The 17,979-nt window shown below is 37.6% G+C and overlaps 1 protein-coding gene across 50 annotated transcripts in view; it reads right to left on the reverse strand.

The window, feature by feature from the left end:
- LOC127417665 (neuroblast differentiation-associated protein AHNAK-like) overlaps nucleotides 1–16,465 on the reverse strand; it is a 39,317-nt gene extending 22,852 nt beyond the window's left edge. For all 50 annotated transcript variants that reach the window (XM_051657793.1, XM_051657797.1, XM_051657798.1 and 47 more), the window contains exon 1: nucleotides 16,211–16,465. The gene's annotated coding sequence lies outside the window, so the exon portion shown is untranslated. The remainder of the gene's footprint in view (nucleotides 1–16,210) is intronic.
- Nucleotides 16,466–17,979: the final 1,514 nt, after the last annotated feature.

Below are 17,979 nucleotides of genomic sequence, written 5' to 3' on the forward strand. Positions count from 1 at the left end.
ATTATAGATCAATGAGATGTTGCATTTCCAATTTCCAGTGATGATCATAAATCTTTAGGCAACTATGGTACATTTTAAAAGTGACCCAAAACATTTTAACTTTCAATAGTATTTTTTTATATAGCTCATCTGAGCGTGAAAACTGCGAACCTGGCAACACTGTGTCTGGTACGTGTGCAGTACTCTGAGCATGCGGCAAGCATGTGAACAAGCTTTTCTCAAGATTTATAATGAATATGGACTAAAATTTAGGGCCGTTTCTCACCCAAAGTGATCGTATCGCTTCAGAAGACATGGATTAAACCATATGGATTCATTTTATGCTGCTTTAATGTCTTGGGCCCATTGAACATAGAAAAAACGAGAGCCATGCAAGCCTGAGACAGCAGAAGAGTGAGTAAATAATGAGAGAATTATCTTATATTTTTGGGGTGAACTATCCCTAAGTAAAAAGATAACCAATACTCATTCTACTATTCACTAATCTCTTGAATTGCAAAAGAGACCTGAACAAAAATTCTGGCCAGGTGAAACATGACCACTATTGGAGCAATTAAAATGTGTCAACAGAAATGGAAAAAGCTTTGTATCATGTGATCATGAATTTCAAGGGATTGTATGCAAGACATTTCAGTAATTTGAATCATCCCTTGATTCAAAATAGAAAGTATACACACTTCTGAAAAAAGCCTGACCCTGACCTTAGTGGATTGCAGAAAGAATGCAGAGACTCGAAACAAAATATGTGAATAAAATGCTGCAAAACAGAGGATATTACTATCGCTCAGGCAGGATTAGAATTGTAACTGCTGGTGTGCAACTCCCTACTATTCCTAGACCTAACCAGTGATAAAGAAATAAAACAAATTTCTATCTACCGGTAATTTGTACTGACTATTTAGTATTATTTTGGCACTGAGATCAAGGTATTGAGAAAAGTGTTTGGTGAATACACAGTATACTTTAAACAAAGTGCAGAGAAACCTGATTAAAGTCATTTAAAATATTTATTAATTATTCAAATGACATTTTGCAACAAAAACATCACAGAGAATCATAAGTAAAATTATAATATCAGGTGGCAAGACAGCATTGACAATGGTCTGCAATCTTGATTATTACCACGTATCAAGCACGCAATAACGGCATACTACACAATATTGTGCATTCATAGAGACATATCAGATTATTTATATGTTATTCCTCAAACTCTTTCGAAGCCCTTAACAGTGAGCAAAATACAGGATATGAGAGACCCCATGGAAGCTGTGCGATCCAAGCCTTCTTATTGTTGTTGGCTGGATCAGGTATTTACAAAAGGAGAAGGGGGAACCAACAGTACTATGTACTCAACAACTCCCTCGCAAGCAGTGCAATCGTTTATTATTTCACTCCCTGCATGCCACATGTTGTCTCTTAACATGCTGCCACACCCTACACACTCTACCGCCACTGCATATATGTTCCACATCCTTTAGCCCCTTTAATGCTATAGGATCTGCAGAACTATTTGGGCAGTCCTTGTTCTCACAGCTCTGACAGATTCCTGGCAGTGTGCCTTGAAAGGAGCAAATAATCTGAGTGGGAGGGTACGAGAAGAGGGAAACATGATTTAAAAAAAAGGGGGGAAACTCCGATTATGGTTCCAATGGAATGGGGCAGATCTGCACGTCCATGAGAGTGTAAAAAAATAGGTGCAGAAGAGGCAAAAAACAAGCCACTAAACCAGGGGTAATTAACCTTTTCTGACACAGGGACCCCTCCAATAGATGTGATCAGTAACACTATAACAGGTATAATACCTTCATTTATAACATTAACAATCTATCAACCAGAAATATAAAATAGCTACAGATCACATTAATCGCATTTGGAAGTGCATTTTGCATTGAATAGAATATATTTTTATATTCTTAAGAAATTCCTTACTTACATGTATTAAAAATAATTCCACAGATGATTCCACAAACATCCCCCAGTTGAAAATCCCAAGGCACTAATAGAATTTCATTACACAAGCAGGTTTTACTTTTCTCTTAACCAGAGATATTTCAAGTTTTAGAGACCTGAATGAATCAGGCACCTTCAAGTGCAGTACAGATTCCCTTTCAATGGAAAACTGAGTGTCTCTGGCTTTCACAAGGGTAAAAACAAACAGTGTCACTGGTAACCAGAGCATTATCAGAGGGTATTTGTTTAGAGCAGTTGGCTTTTACTCAGAATCATATGATCTGTTATGATCCAAGTGTAAGAAGACACTTCACAATACCTCCAGTGTTTGTGCAATCATAAGACACTACTTGAACACCCCACTACTTCAGCAATGAACTAGAACACAGCTGTCGAGTTATAACGAGAACCTTTAAAAGTGGTGAGTGTAATTTTTTGATGTTAAAATACTTTCTCCTATCCCAGCTTAATATGCAGAGACAACTGTAAGTAAGCCATTCACAGACCGATTTCACTGAATGTGCCACAGTGTTTTTACACTTATCAAAACACTGTTCTTTTTGTTTGAGTTCGGGATGGGGACTATCTTTTGCCCACCAATGGCAGATGGAGGGAGTGTTTAGAAGTCTATTTGAAAACATTTGTGCTATTTCTTTTGGTGACATTAGTGGCACGGAAATTACACACTTTACCTTGAAGCAGGCCAAGCTGTGAGGTCTAGCAATGAAGGGCAACGGAGTGTGCACAACAAATGAAACAGAAGCAAAAAAGAAATAGCCATGGCTATTTATACTGATAAATAGAGATGCTGGTAAAACACTGGCACCCTCTTAGAAAACATGTTCATTAGGCCTTATAATCATCACGACACATATTCCTCATTTATTGTGATGATTTGGCACACTTCTGCAGCTCTTTATGAGTTAGTCTGACTTGGCAAGCTAGACTCCGGCATTGGGACTCACTCAGCAGCTCTTAACGCAAGGTCTGGCAACCGTGAGAGAAGGCAAATGCGGTGGACTAGGAGTGTCATGTTACTCAATGCTGACTTTTCACTGTAGGCAGGGTTGTGTAACCTCAAAGTGGATTTTACGATTAACATTAAAAGCAAGTCAGATTTTGTGCTTGGATAAGATGTATGGGTTTATGTCATTTCTTTTGTAATTTTATTCATCAAGAAGTCATTCTGCTTTAGTTATTATCCACCTAATTTAAAATGCACCTACAATGAATCCATGCAGTGAGTTTTAAAAGTCCACTTGTAAAAGTGCTTCTATTTTGCATTTTCTAATTTAAAACTTTGAAATCAGATGTAATATCTATCCTTGTCAATGTTTCAAATGCATCAGTCAAATAACAAAACTTGTTTTCAATCTTCATTTCACATAACATACATTTATTGGTAAATGAATTAAACTAAAAAAACAAACTTATTTTCATATGAAAAGCTCTTAATGAAAACAGTTTTGGTCATTGTTTACATGGTTTCAGTATTTTAACCCAGTGGATAAGGCAAATTTTATTTCCCTTTCTCCTTCAGAAATGCTGCCCCACCCTTGTTGGTTTTTTACTTTTCTCTGTTTTGCCCTAAGAGGGCGACAGTGACTGAAACAGTTACAATATGAACACAAATCAGGGAGTTTTTCTTTGGATGAACCTATGCCAAGAGATTACATGTCAGCACAAGCTTAAACATGAATAATTATCAGTCTAGTTTTCACTATGCTGAAACACAATTAGGGCTTTGTTTGTGTTTAATCCTCAAGTATGATAGGTCACTTTAATAAGTAGCAAGTGTGAACACTGTAATTGTCAAATACAATTACAAACATCACTCCCTCAAAATAAACTCAACCTCATATGGCCACCAATCCACACTGTGCTCCCAGGGTGGAAATCAAGTGGCCTGCTACTGAAAATACAGTTGAAGTCAGAAGTTTACACACACCTTAGCCAAATACATTTAAACTCAGTTTTTCACAATTCCTGACATTTAATCGTAGAAAACATTCCCTATCTTAGGTTAGTTAGGATCTCTACTTTATTTGAAGAATGTGAAATGTCAGAATAATAGTAGAGAGAATGATTTATTTCAACTTTTATTTCTTTCACACATTTCCAGTGGGTCAGAAGTTTACATACATTTTGTTAGTATTTGGTAGCATTGCCTTTAAATTGTTTAATTTGGGTAGCCTCCCACAAGCTTCTCACAATAAGTTGCTGGAATTTTGGCCCATTCCTCCAGACAGAACAGGTGTAACTGAGTCAGGTTTGTAGGCCTCCTTGCTCGTACATGCTTTTTCAGTTCTGCCCATAAATTTTCTAGCGGACTGAGTTCAGGGCTTTGTGATGGCCACTCCAATACCTTGACTTTGATGTCCTTAAGCCATTTTGCCACAACTTTGGAGGTATGCTTGGGGTCACTGAACATTTGGAAGACCGATTTGTGACAAAGCTTTAATTTCCTGGCTGAAATTAAAAGCTTTTAATTTCAATACATCCACATAATTTCCCTTCCTCACGATGCCATCTATTTTGTGAAGTGCACCCGTCCCTCCAGCAGCAAAGCACCCCCACAACATGATGCTGCCACCCCCATGCTTCACGGTTGGGATGGTGTTCTTTGGCTAGCAAGCCTCACCCTTTTTCCTCCAAATGTAACGATGGTCATTATGGCCAAACAGTTCAATTTTTGTTTCATCAGACCAGAGGGCATTTCTCCAAAAAGTAAGATCTTTGTCCCCATGTGCACTTGCAAACTGTGTTTGTTTGCTAATATAAAATATGTGATATGGTTAAAAAATGAGTTAATGACTTCAACCTAAGTGTATGTAAACTTCTGAAACTTCAACTCTAAATTCTTCAAGAAGCAAGATTTTCCTGTGTTACAAAATCATACTTTCAAAAACCACAACTTAAACCTTAAACCTAAAAACTTCACGAGTCACATATTTCACTTCACACAAGGTGGACTATCAAGCATCTTTATCTACCCACCTTATCTTAAGCATGCAAAACAGAAAAAGGCACTGAATCAACACATTTTTCTCAATGAAAAGGATTAGATGACTAATTCACGAGGGCAAACATGCTTCAAGCAGTCAAATATTTGCTCAATTTCAACTCAGTAATTTTTGATATACTAACTATACTATTATGCTTTTTGGCATTTTACCTTTCCTTTAGTGTAATATAGCTGTTTGTGCATGTAAAAGGTCTGCAAAGTTACAATGCACAAAGTCCACACAAAAGGGAGTTATTCTCTCCCACAGACAACACTGCTCACGAACTACAAGAAACAGGCTGTCTGTAGTCCAGCCATTTCTTCCGTAAAGTATCTACATCACTATGTAAAACATTTGCATAATGCCCACCAAAGGGCTACTTTGACCCACCCGCCAGGATGAGTTGAGTTAGTGTTGTCGCCATGTCGCGAAGACGCCGTTTTCTTCACTGCAAATGCATAACCTCTATGTTTGGACCTCTAAAGTCAGACGAATTGGAAGAATCAGTGGTTAAAATTTATTTAGCAGTACAACCACAACCAATGCCGGATTTTCATGATGGAAAGATGATGCAGTTCCCACTTTTTTGGGACAATCTGGCGCTTCAAGATCACAACCTGTAAGTATGCTTGATTATTTGTGGATTTACCTGCTACCGAGAGTTCAAATGTGGAGTTTTGTGTTGTAGCAACGGTGTACAACCAGTGCACGGTTGTAGGCCTCTGCTAACCTGCTAGCTAATGTAATTGTGCTGAAATAGATTTGCTAATCAGTTGCGGGCCCACTTTTACCTACAATTGTGTAGAATTATGCAGATTGTATGTCGTTCTTACTATCATGAATAGTGATCAAATGTGGAGATGGATTTATTTTTACAAACGGTAATTTTAATGTCTGCAATCCACAGTAGTGCTCAGCTAACTTGCCATTAGGGCTGTGCGATATGACCAACATTTTTATCACGATATTCTTTTTCATATTGTTTGATATCGATATTCATCACGATATACATTCACATTTACACATTGCAATTTTTTTTTTTTTGGCAAAGTTGGCAGAAGAAAAGAAGAAAAAATAAATTCCAAACAGTCAAAATAGTCACTGGGGGTCCAGAGACAGCCAAAGCAGTGGGGTCTGAGGGATCTTTTACCAAAATATATATTTTTTTTTTTTTTTTGTAGTTTATCAATTGAGTGCATTTGAAAATGAATGTTAAAAGATCATCTGTTCATTTTGAAGCATAATGACAGCAGTTCAGTATTTGTTTGAATACTTTTACATAAAAATGAAATATTTTTATATTTCTTTAGATTCAGATACCCAAGTATGGGAGTATAAAAGCTCTTGTGACTGTGGAATGATGCTGTATGGGGGTTCAGGGGTATCCCCCAAGAGAAAATTTAGAAAAAGTCTGAATGGAACATTTTTATATTTTCATTAAAGTGAGAAAGACTAGGCTACCAACTAGTAATTTTATTGTCTTTCCTTGTCATCCATCCCAGAGATGAAGACATCTGATTAATTTTCACAAAATTAGAACAGAAATCGATTGTTCTAACATGCTGATTAATGAAGCTAAATTTAGGGAAACATTTTATGGTCTAAAATTAATAACTTATGCGGCGCCTCATGTCTACACACATGTAGGGAAAAGGGGCAACGCGTGTGGAGCGGGACAGGGCATAAACGATGCGTGTTCGTTGCTGGAGTAAAATGTTTAAGACTAAAGCACAGAAAGATCAGAGCTGGTGTACACAGCACCGTAGTTCTGTCACGCTTTCCACTAGAGACGATGAGAGGGCGCAACCATTGTCATGAAGTCTCGCAGTGCAGATGGAATCAATCCGGTGTCCGACATAGCTGCCTTGCTAACTATTAGGCTAACATTAGCAAGTTTATCCAATCTGACCCTTCGTTTCGAGCGAGCGAAGCTGAGAGAGCGTTTTCAATTCATTCCAATGAAAGCCAAACACCACGCTCGCAAGGTGGATTGTAGGATTGACAGCGGTGCAAAGCAAGCTCTTTCGTAGTGTTGTGAGCATCTATGAGTGGATTTCTTCCACGCCAGTGGAAACGCAGCCTGAGAAAGCCGAACTGCTTGTGTTTTTAGTGACACGCACTAAATATTGAAAATTCCTCAAAAGCTTATCATCAATATTGTGGATTTTTTTTTATCGCGATATCGATATCGTTTTATCACCCAGCCCTACTTGCTATGTAATGTTATTGTTTTGGTAAGGGTTTACTATTCTGCTGTGGGCCGGCATTTACTTAAAACTGTCCAACAAAATGGTCGATCTCGAGAGTCTTATATAATTATATAATTACAAGCTGTAATGTTATGGCCCCTATCCACGGTAGTCCACGGCTAACTTGCTCACTAACTCTCTAATACCGGCGGTAAAGTCTAACCGGGAGTAAGCCTCTGTTCTCTGTTCATAGCTCTGATGAAAAAAGCTCAGCTACACCCATTCCAGCAAAAGATGACTAACTTAGATGCACTATGTGTCTTTTACTTGAAGCTTTGTTAGGGTCACAATAATCAACAGTGTACTTGTAAGAAAGCTACAAAATTAAAACTTACCACTGTGATACGTTCTGCTCAAGTCGCGCTTGCGAGATCAGCTTGTTCTTCCAAACTTTCATTATCGGACTCAAACTCAAACTGGTACGGCAAAAACCGACGCCATTGTTACCATAGTTACAATAGTGTTTACAGCTGTTATGGAAGCCTGAAACTCAGTTATGATAAGGGCCGTTACATTTCCGACACACGCTTTACGCGGTTGACCAATCACAAAAGACAAGGCCAACTGACCAGTCAGAGCAAAGGGGGCTTTAAAGAGACAGAACCTAAATCAGAGCATTTGAGCCAGAGGATGAAAATAGGTTTAGCAGAAATGTACAGTATGAAAAAAAATTTTTTTTTTTAACAAAAGCATGTAAACCAATTCTAGTAGACCCCCCAAATAAAATCATGAACCTGTAAATTTGCATAATATGTGCTCATTAAGCAAACTAGATAAGTGTCCATTGTTCAAATGCTATAGGATGTATATCAAGTGACTTTTCACCAATTAATAAATAATATTCTACCTCAATGCTGGTACATAAAAGTGGAAGTGTGTAATTTCTGTGCCACTAGCATCACCAAACAGAATTGCAAAAATATGAATTTAAACAATTGGTTGCCGAAACAGACAGTCCTGACTCCTGACCCAAACTTTCGGCTGACTGGGATGCTCAAACAAACAGAGAGATATTTCCAAAAGCGCCACAGAGCTTCTGTGTATATGTTCTTTAGAGGAATAACCTACAAATGCTTTAAAGAAAACTTTAAATTGTAAAACTTTGACCTTAGAATTTGCCCCATGGCTTTCATTCTAATTTAGTGTTCCCATGTGATGTACTTGCATGCGCCCATTTGTTAAAAAATGAAACGGAGGAGGCTGAGCACAAAGAGATATCTGTTTTAAGCCTGTCGGCCTGGGCTACAGAAATGTTGGGAGTTTGTCAGTTTCACAGATATGCCTTTGAGGCCATTGAAGCAATGATGCATGACAAGACCAGATGCATGAGAAATTTCTGTGAACAACAATTAAAGATCAATTAAATGATAGTTCAACTGTGATAAAATCATTTTATATAAGGCACATGACTGAGGTCTGATCATAGCTGTGGTTATTTGAAATTGAGAGGTTCTCCCTACAGCAGTAAATCAAAAAGAGACTTCTCATTTAACCTACACTGGAATCAGCACAGACAGGTGCTTGTGGGGACCTGCCCTGATATTTTTTTCTCCCCAGTACTATTCCACTGTTTTTGACTCTTAACACAGCAAAAAAACAACTGTTAAAATTAAAAGTGATCATTTAGCACTGCCCCAAGAGAGCTGTATTTTTACACATATAATCAACGTACCTCTTAGTCCCAGTAAAAAAGGACGGATAAACCTGCTCTAAACGTTTACAAAGCCATAAGGAGTTTGCAACCCCTGTGCACGATAAGTTATGAAAATGACCTGCTATTCCATGGGGAAGAGCTCCTCACAGGTCCGTGGTGTTGCATTGGTAGGAAAGAATACACCATGTCTTTTTTTTTCTCCTCTTAGCTGCTAGCTCAAACTTCATTGTCTTTTATTTGGAAGCATTGCTAGAACCTCTCACTACACTGTTGTTTCATTAAGGGACAGTTATTTCTGAACTGTGAATGAAATAGTCTTGGGCTCGTTGTGATAAAGGCCAGTCTGGACGAGGCTGTCACACTGTTTGCAAAGAACAACATTTGGCAGAGCAGCTGTGTACACTCAGGGGTGACATCTAGGAGCCCTCTACTTAGTTGTATCAAGTTTGCCGTCACCTCACTAAAGGTGGAGCATGCAGAACAAAACTGCTGGTAACAAACAGGCTTAATAATAATGATGACTACAAAGTTTTGTAGTTTTATGTTAAAGCATGAGCTGTAAACGCATGCACAGCATGGATAAAATGGCTTAATTTCATACCATAAATTATACTTTTATATGCTTTGTATATAAGAAATATTGGTACTAGAACAGAATACGGCAATGATAAAAGGTCTGAGATATGTCAAACGACACCACAATTCTGCTTCTGGCAGAAGACATTTGGCAACCACGCCACAAATCTAAAAAAGAGCAGAGTTTATGGCATAACACAGTCTGCAAATGTTGCATCCGAAGTCGAGGACATGCCCTTCATACAATAAGAGAGAAACTACATGCACACCATCTCTCACACAGTCTGCACACATAAAACAGTGAGCCGCGAGCCCCACCCAGGCCTCCAGTCACACACATTCCTTGATAGAGCCGTCAGGCCAGCTGGAAGAGAGCCCAGCCTCTCCTGCAATGACTAACTCCAAAGCAATGTCTTACTCTCTACCCAATCACTCAACTCACCAAGTGGGTCTGAGCTGGGTACAAAAACAGAGTACTCATTTTCATGCTTTCCACTGACTAACACTAAAAAGAGCAATACCATTTGATCATTATTACTGTTTAACTGCAGGAAGCTCACTTCCATAGTCAAACAGAAGCCCCTCATGACACTGATTAATGCAGAGCAAAAGAGGTATAAAAATTATTATTTGCATGGTTTAAAAAGATTCTTAGTTCTCCAGTACAAACGTGGGGTATCCCAACTATAAATCTTAATTTATAAATGCTCACCAAAGCCACAGGCCGTTAGATAAATGATCGTAGAATTGTTGGGCAGATAACCAGACCACTAATTATAAAAAAAAGCCAATGCTAGTGCCTTAATGCCACTATGTTTCCATTAAAATGTTGTAATATTTAATAAGAGGCACACGCACATACAGTAAGCAATTAGACAATGCAGCAACACAAAAATTGCAGGACACAAATTTTGAGGTGACATGTGTTAAGTCATTTTTCTTCATCAAATATTTGTCTTGCTGGAAGCAGGCAATTTCTGATGTAAAAGCAAGAGCTGATGCATTCATGGAAAATCAGGATAACTACCATTTGGTTCAATGTTCCACATTTACTTCCATGTGGACTCAATTCAAAACCCACATATGACCACCCTCCTGGGCAAAGACGAGCACTTTCATCTTATTGTGAATATAAATTCTATTTAGAGGAACAATGTGTAAGAGACAATGTGTAAACTAAAATCATTCAAAAAGAGGATTTTTAGGAAGTACCTTTGAACCATTATGATCTTAGACTTTCAAAAGGTGCTATAGTGAGTTGCACTAATAGCATGTTGATGAATTCAACGTTACAGGAAAATTTAAGTGAGTGCGTGTATTAGCTATGAGCTATTGAGACTTGCAATGAGTCACTTCTTTTGTCTATCTTGACTTGTTTATTTATGCCGTTAATACGGCTTTTCAAACTGAGTCAAAGGGTATGAGTCAGCGATCAAACACAGTAATGATTGTTGTGGCAAGGTGGTTCTCTTACAGGCTGAAATATATTTCAATCATTATCAGTTGATTTTATAGGTAGGTCTATAATGCCACTGACAATCATTCTGTAGAAGTGAAATGGCATGTGGTTTAAAACATCCGAATAATTTGCTTCAAAACTCTTCAACAAACTCATGTAAACTTTGTAAAAATGCACAAAGACGAATGCTTGCAGTCCATATTATCATGCTGCTGCACACAAGATGATATGCATCACTGCATAACAGGAATAGTGTGATGTAGTACGAGCCATAGTCAAATGTTTAACTGCGTCAAGAAATGCTGATCATTGAATCCTCTTAAAGCACACTTTCAAAAGCATTGGTACCATTAAAATTAGATCTCTATAACTATTTAGGTTAATTGTCAGGTAAAAAGTTCCTTTTAACACAGGCATGCATGCAACTTTGCAACAATGTAACATATCTACTTCTGGGAACCATGAAAATGTATTGCTACGTATATTTGCTGTTGCTCATTGATATGGAATATTGTTTGGTAATTTCAGATTACAGCACAGCTACGTGTAATGTACTATATTGGCACCCTACTCTAACAAAAGAACCATAGACCACTTGAACTACATACATAATTAGCAGTAAACACTTTTGCATTGTACTGTATGTGTTCATTTTACTTTATTGCATAAATATTAAATGTAACATGTAACCCAGTATGTTATGCGGCACAGACAGGTGTGGCTACCTGGAAATAATTTCTCTGTTACGTCATGCAAGTCAGCCCATGTGTGTTTCACCTTGGCCACTAATTAGCCTATTACTTACTGTACTGTACCATTAAATTACAGTTTCTGCATTTAAAACCTGTTACTTTCAAAAGTTAACTGTTTTTGAAGACAAGAGGTCTAATACATAATTGAAGCAACAAACCCAAACCATGGACAGTCTTAACAGATCTTGAAGCCAATTTAAAATCTATAAACAGGATAACTACTGACATCTGATGTGATCCTGTTATCAAATGCAGTCTATATCCTTTATTTCACACACAGAGAAAAGATGTAATCTAGTAATGTTGGAAGGTCTATCACAGCAGTCCACCAATTAATAAAAATAGAAACTATTTCTACTGCGGCCATACTAGCAAGCAGACGTTGAGATGAAGTAGATAGATGACATGGCACAAAATTATTATTGCAATACAATGAACCTAATATTAATTTCAACTTGTGTGTAAAACAATTCACAGAACATAATACATACTATTAAAAAATACATTATTTTAAAAATCAAATGCAGTTAAACAGACCAATTTGGAATAAATGCATATCTGTTTGTATGCAACAAGTTGAATTTTCACATTTCATTAAAAAAAAAAAAAAAATTCTAAAAACTATGCAAGCGATCAACGGTTAGCTATCCTTTACCAAAAACCTAAGAATCTGCCCTTCTATTAAGACATGCGTATGCCTGACTATGTCTTACAACATGACTCTGCCCAAATAGAAAATTATTTAATATGAATGTATGACTCTGACTCAAGAGCAATATTGGCAGAGACTTGATATTTCGCCAATTTTTTAGCTTCAAGCCAGTATTTCTCGTCTGAACATGACGTGTACAAAGATAATGCAATAAAGTCGCAGCCCAAACATAGTATTTCAAATCTCTTTAATGATCCCAACATCCTATAAGCCAGTGTTTCCCAACATTTTCTGCCACGGCACACTTTTTACGACTAAGACATTCTACGGCACACCACTATCCCACAATGGCTAACCATCATCAATATTTTTCCTTTTCAAGAACTTGTCCATGTTTTCTGTCCATCTTAGTAGCGTGTTTACTTGTAATGTTTGAAATTCGGCTATGCAAAAAAAAAAAAAAAAATAGTCACATAGGTAGGCTACGCTGTGTGAGGTCACAGGTGGCAAGAGCACTAAATGGGCAATGAGAAAACAACAAATTTGCATCTTTTTTAATTTGTAGATTTGTTCTTGCAATGCCACAACAAATTACAAGGATACAAACTCATGAGGGGCGAAAAAGGTAAGACAATCACTGGTCCACGAAAAATACGGGATAGTGTTTTTTAAAGAATAAGCTAAAAGCACCAATTCCAGCTATTTTAGTGATTCAAGTTTATTCAAGTTTACAACTGTGCAGAATTAGCAGCAAAATAAAGAGTATTTTGGTGAGGCTTGCTTCTGTTTCACAAATTTGTTCAATTTTATTAACTGATTAGTTCAGTGACCCCTTCTGGAAATGTCACTAGGTGGCGACAAATGAGTCTTATGTGCTATGAGTGAGTCAGTGAATCATTTTGAGTCGTTCATGACCGAAATCTACCAAGAGACTTTATAGTGTTTAAGCATTAAAAGAACAAAGCAGATCTATAGTCTTCCTTCAGTCTGAGCATTATTTTTCCATCCAAAAAAAGACAACAATAATAGTGAGTTTCAATAACGTCCTTACCTTCTCCTTTATTAAAACTTGCATGGCTACAAATCTACTGACTTCAGTATAAGAATTATAAACACAAAGCAGATCTACGGTATCATTTTCCTACAGTAGACTATTTAAACTGCTGAGCATGGCTTTTATCAGAAAAGACCACAATAATAGACAAATAATAATAATAATTTTGAGTTTCAATAATGTTCTTTCGTCATTGTAAAGCACATTTCACATGAGTTGAGTCGAGGCGTCAATGCTCCGTTCAACGCCAGCGTCAAGCGCCGCACTGCCCTCCACATGACGAGTTGCAGAAAGCGTCACAGAGGGGCGATTTTACGAGTTTGCCACGTAAAAAAGCAGGAGGTGTGCACAATACATTGAAAACATGTATTTGGAAGAGAGAAAAAAAGCTTGCAGTTGCTTTGATAGCAGAAAGTAATAAAAGGACTCGTTTATGTTTAGGTCTAAACGTTTTCTTGGTGAATTTAAATTAGTTCAATAACTGGGGTCTCTGATATTCGTAAAAGATAAGGTAATATTTAATTAAAAGAAATTATGAGACATTCAATGTCTCTTCACAAATTTGGACAGTTTTTAAATATTTCTTGTTGCTTAGTACTCTCAAAGACATTATTGGTGAAGCAAAAACACCTTGCTGTAAAGTGGCATCACTTCATAAACTTCAATGTATTCTGCAGCGCTGATGCGAGTCATGTGAAAGACCCTTAACGTGTATAAATAGTCACTTTTGCACATTAATCATTGCTCTTCACAATCACAAAAGTGACTGATTATGGTTTCAAAACGGCAAATTTCTCCGAAAGGTGAGGAGTTTGGATCCCCGAATTATTTTTTATTTTTTTCATGCATTTGTTTATTTTGTGGAATTTGATAATTTTCCACGGCACACCTGACAATCTTTCACAGCACAGTGGTTGGGAAACACTGCTATAAGCTATTATCTCTTAAACCAACCACGACAGCAACTTATCTGTGATAGTTAATCAAAATTTCGAAATGGAAATTTCACAGATATTTTAGCCCTTTCAATCAATAGTCTTTTAAACTAATTGAAAACAGGAAGATCAAGATGTGAGAAAACAAACAGCAAATGTAACCCACAGTTAGGAAGCCTGTCGCTCCTCTTTTGGCGTGGTGTGGATGGAAATCCACGACAAGCCTTTAAGGAAATGACAGAGGAAGTGTGCACAAGTCCAGACTCTTTCCGTTTCACACTGGAATAGCAAGTCCTAAGAAGCACGACCTTATTTGACCCATAAACACAGAGCAGAAGAAAGTTGTGCATGCACTGTAAACCTCCAGGACAATGATGCATAAGATAATGATACACAGACCCCATTTCTAAGTCTAAACATTGTTGCTACTAAACATCCAAATCCTATATAATTCAAGATAAGAAAGATGCTTCCTGCTCTCTTTTCGACCAAACACTTTGCAACCTTCAGATAAAACCAAGGTTGAAATACAAGACAGTGCTGAACTTGAGGCAACCCCAGTCATTGTCAAACTTAACCACCTCTGGCACTGTAAAGTTCAGCACTAAATATTACTAAAATTTTCATTTTAAAACGTTGCCCTTGTATAGTTGTACTCATACAGTACTGGGAAACTAATACTAACTTCTTTAGTTTGCCATGGAGTCATCTCTTCTGACAAAACAGAAGAGAGCTTTGGGTGTGGCAGCAGAAGGGGGATGGGCTCCAAATATTCCTCTTGAAAACACTGCTCATGAACATGCACATTTATAAAAGCTACCTTATATCAGGTAAAGTCCAAAACAAGTTCTTAAATGTCAACATCTCATACACATGTCCAAACCTCAGCGTTTACCTGCAACGTTCCCCTTTAATATATTTATTTTATTACTCAATTATATAGTAAACTTGCAGTAGTTATATTGCAAAACGGCTCCATGACCAAAGTCATGCATCAGTTCGGCATGAATAAAACACCTCATTTTTCACCTCCACAGCAAAGTCTTACTTTGCCCCTATGTGCTTCAAACCTGGTTTCAATTAGTAAGTCTTTCAAAACCACTACATTCCATTACCCCCTCCTCCCTTCACCATCTTACTCTCCACGCCCTGGCCAGAGCTCCAGGTTAAGAAAATCAAGCCAAACTTGGAGAGGATTTCCAAATTAAATACATACACGTACATTTTCTTGGGATAATGAGAAAGTCTGAACCAAATTAAACCTCAATTTCAAAACACATAAGGACAGAATATCAGAAAACAATTATTTTCAGTAGTTCAACCACAGTGCAGAATGTGCTGACGTGTGACATAGTCCAAAAATCTTGAGATATGACCAGATTTGGTAGGGCAGGGTAATATTCCTTTCAAGGGGAGAGTTATGATGAATCCAAGTGTGGCACTCCTAAATGTCACGGTATACACATACATTGTGAAGGGGGTGGGGGTCTGAACTATTGGGTGTATCTTTTGCATGACATGCAAAGTTTCAGGAAATTTACCTTAATGACAAAAACGAACCCTGTTTCTTTAATGTCATATTTTAGCAGGTCAAGATTAAGAAACTAAACACTGAAATCTGAACAACTGCAAACATTTAGTATTGTTGTGGAGAAATGTGCGCAACAGATACAATTATTGTGCAGATACACGCCCACTCTAAATATGTTCGCACTTATAGCTGCTGGTATTTTAAAGTTTGTCAGATGTAATAAGACTTTCTTACAACCAAATAAACAAATATATCGTATTATTAAGACATATTTCAAACCTCTAATAAAGTTCTGGGGAGGGAGAAAAAAAATTAACAAGCCTGGAATGATGGTTATGCATTATTATAGTTGCATAGCACACTAATTAAGCCTCAACAAATACACAAACTTACCTACAAACTTCAACACCTTTGCCAAGGCATCCTCCGCGATCCACTTCTTTCTGACACAGCCCAGAAAAGTTTTCCTCCCAAACCTTTTAGACGACTTCTAAACTTTTTCGTGTACTTTCTCTCTCTTTCTCTTACTCGAGGCGTGAAAGCTTACTTGAGTTTTTATTTTTATGGTTTTTATTTATTACTTTATGTCACTTGCTTGCTCGCTCACCTTTTCACGTCCGTGCTGCTCGTTTGGTGCGTCTTTGTAGCTCTGGGCTATGGAGAATGGGGGCGTTTGGGCTTGAGCTGTAGTGTTCTTCACTTGAGAAGTGGGCGGAGTTAACGGTGTAGCAGGGAGTGGTCGTTCATAATTTTAGCCCAGCCCATCCACCCACTGTTTGAGCGACATGCTAGTTCGAAACAGTGATAGAATATTAATATGTTGATTGGAAACAGATGTATGTCCTTTCGTAGACTATATATAATCCCATCTTTCCAAATAAACTACTGAATCATACAGTGAAGTTGACAAACAACACTCACTGACCAAGCTCAGCACTCGGCGTTCGGTGACAGCACGACGCTTTTATAGTGCAAACGCTGTCAATCACGTATCTCACCTATTCAATGAAAGCTCGACCAATCATCGTATAGGCGAAGGCGTCCAGGTAGGACAAAAATCCATTGATTGTAAGCCTAATATCCAATAAACAATAAGATGCTCAAAAAGACGTTTTTGTCCAATGGGCATTGACTTCTACTTTATTCACTTATACACTTTATTTTTATTTCTCTGCTAAATTTTAAATAATATAGATGTTCTGAACATATATTAAGTCATTTATCACTTTGATTCAATTTTAGAGGAAGCCGTCTTTCCTGTGCAATCTTAAAGAAATCGTCAGAGATCGTTTAGTCCTCTGTTTTAAGGTCATCTAGCATGTCACGACAGTAAGTCACACAGAGCAGATACCATAGGCTACAAGTTAATAGGGGAGAGCCGTAAACTGACACCTGCCTGTCACAAAATTGTCCGTGACCTATCTTATAAAACAGCTATTTTATCGTAGTAAACTCCACACATAGTTCACTCCAAAAGGATTGTTTAGTAAAAACTGTTTGAGATTAGCGGACAGTGGTCAGTTCATTAAGTGATGAGCTGTTTCCTCGCAAAAGCATCTCCTCCATATACATTCATTCAAAGAGTACGGCCACTGGTCTCCTCGCTAGTGTACCGCCCATAGAATGTCTATGGGATCGCCGCGTTATGCATTTTGTTGCTAACCTTGTAGGGTTCTTTGGTAGAAGGGCTCTAGAAATTGCCACAGGTGTCCCTCAATGCCCTGTGTTTGCTGTGTATACTGTCAAGTATTGTATTATGTCTGTTGTGCTGTATATTATTCTTGTTCTTACGGTTATGTGTGAACTGAAAACACTGTGTGTGTGAATGGTTGACATTTAACAATTTTGGAAAGTTGACATGTCCAGCGGTGTGGCATGATATGCTCCATCTTAATATATTTAACAGCAATTTGCAAATTAACTTGTCATTTCACAGCACCATGCACAAATGCTGCAAAATTGTGATTTAAAACTTGAATGGTGTTGGTTTTCTTGATTTGTCATTTGAAGAACTGCTTCATCTTTCATAATGTGTCCATAGTGCCAGTAAGCATAGACAGTGCCTTTGAGCTAGGCCTACATCATTTTCATACCATTTTCATACTAGAAAATCCTATGCATCTCTGAGGAGAATTTGATTCTCATTTTGTGACCAGTCGATT

Source organism: Myxocyprinus asiaticus, chromosome 27 (genome assembly GCF_019703515.2).
Source record: "Myxocyprinus asiaticus isolate MX2 ecotype Aquarium Trade chromosome 27, UBuf_Myxa_2, whole genome shotgun sequence".
NCBI classification, from domain to species: Eukaryota; Metazoa; Chordata; class Actinopteri; order Cypriniformes; family Catostomidae; genus Myxocyprinus; species Myxocyprinus asiaticus.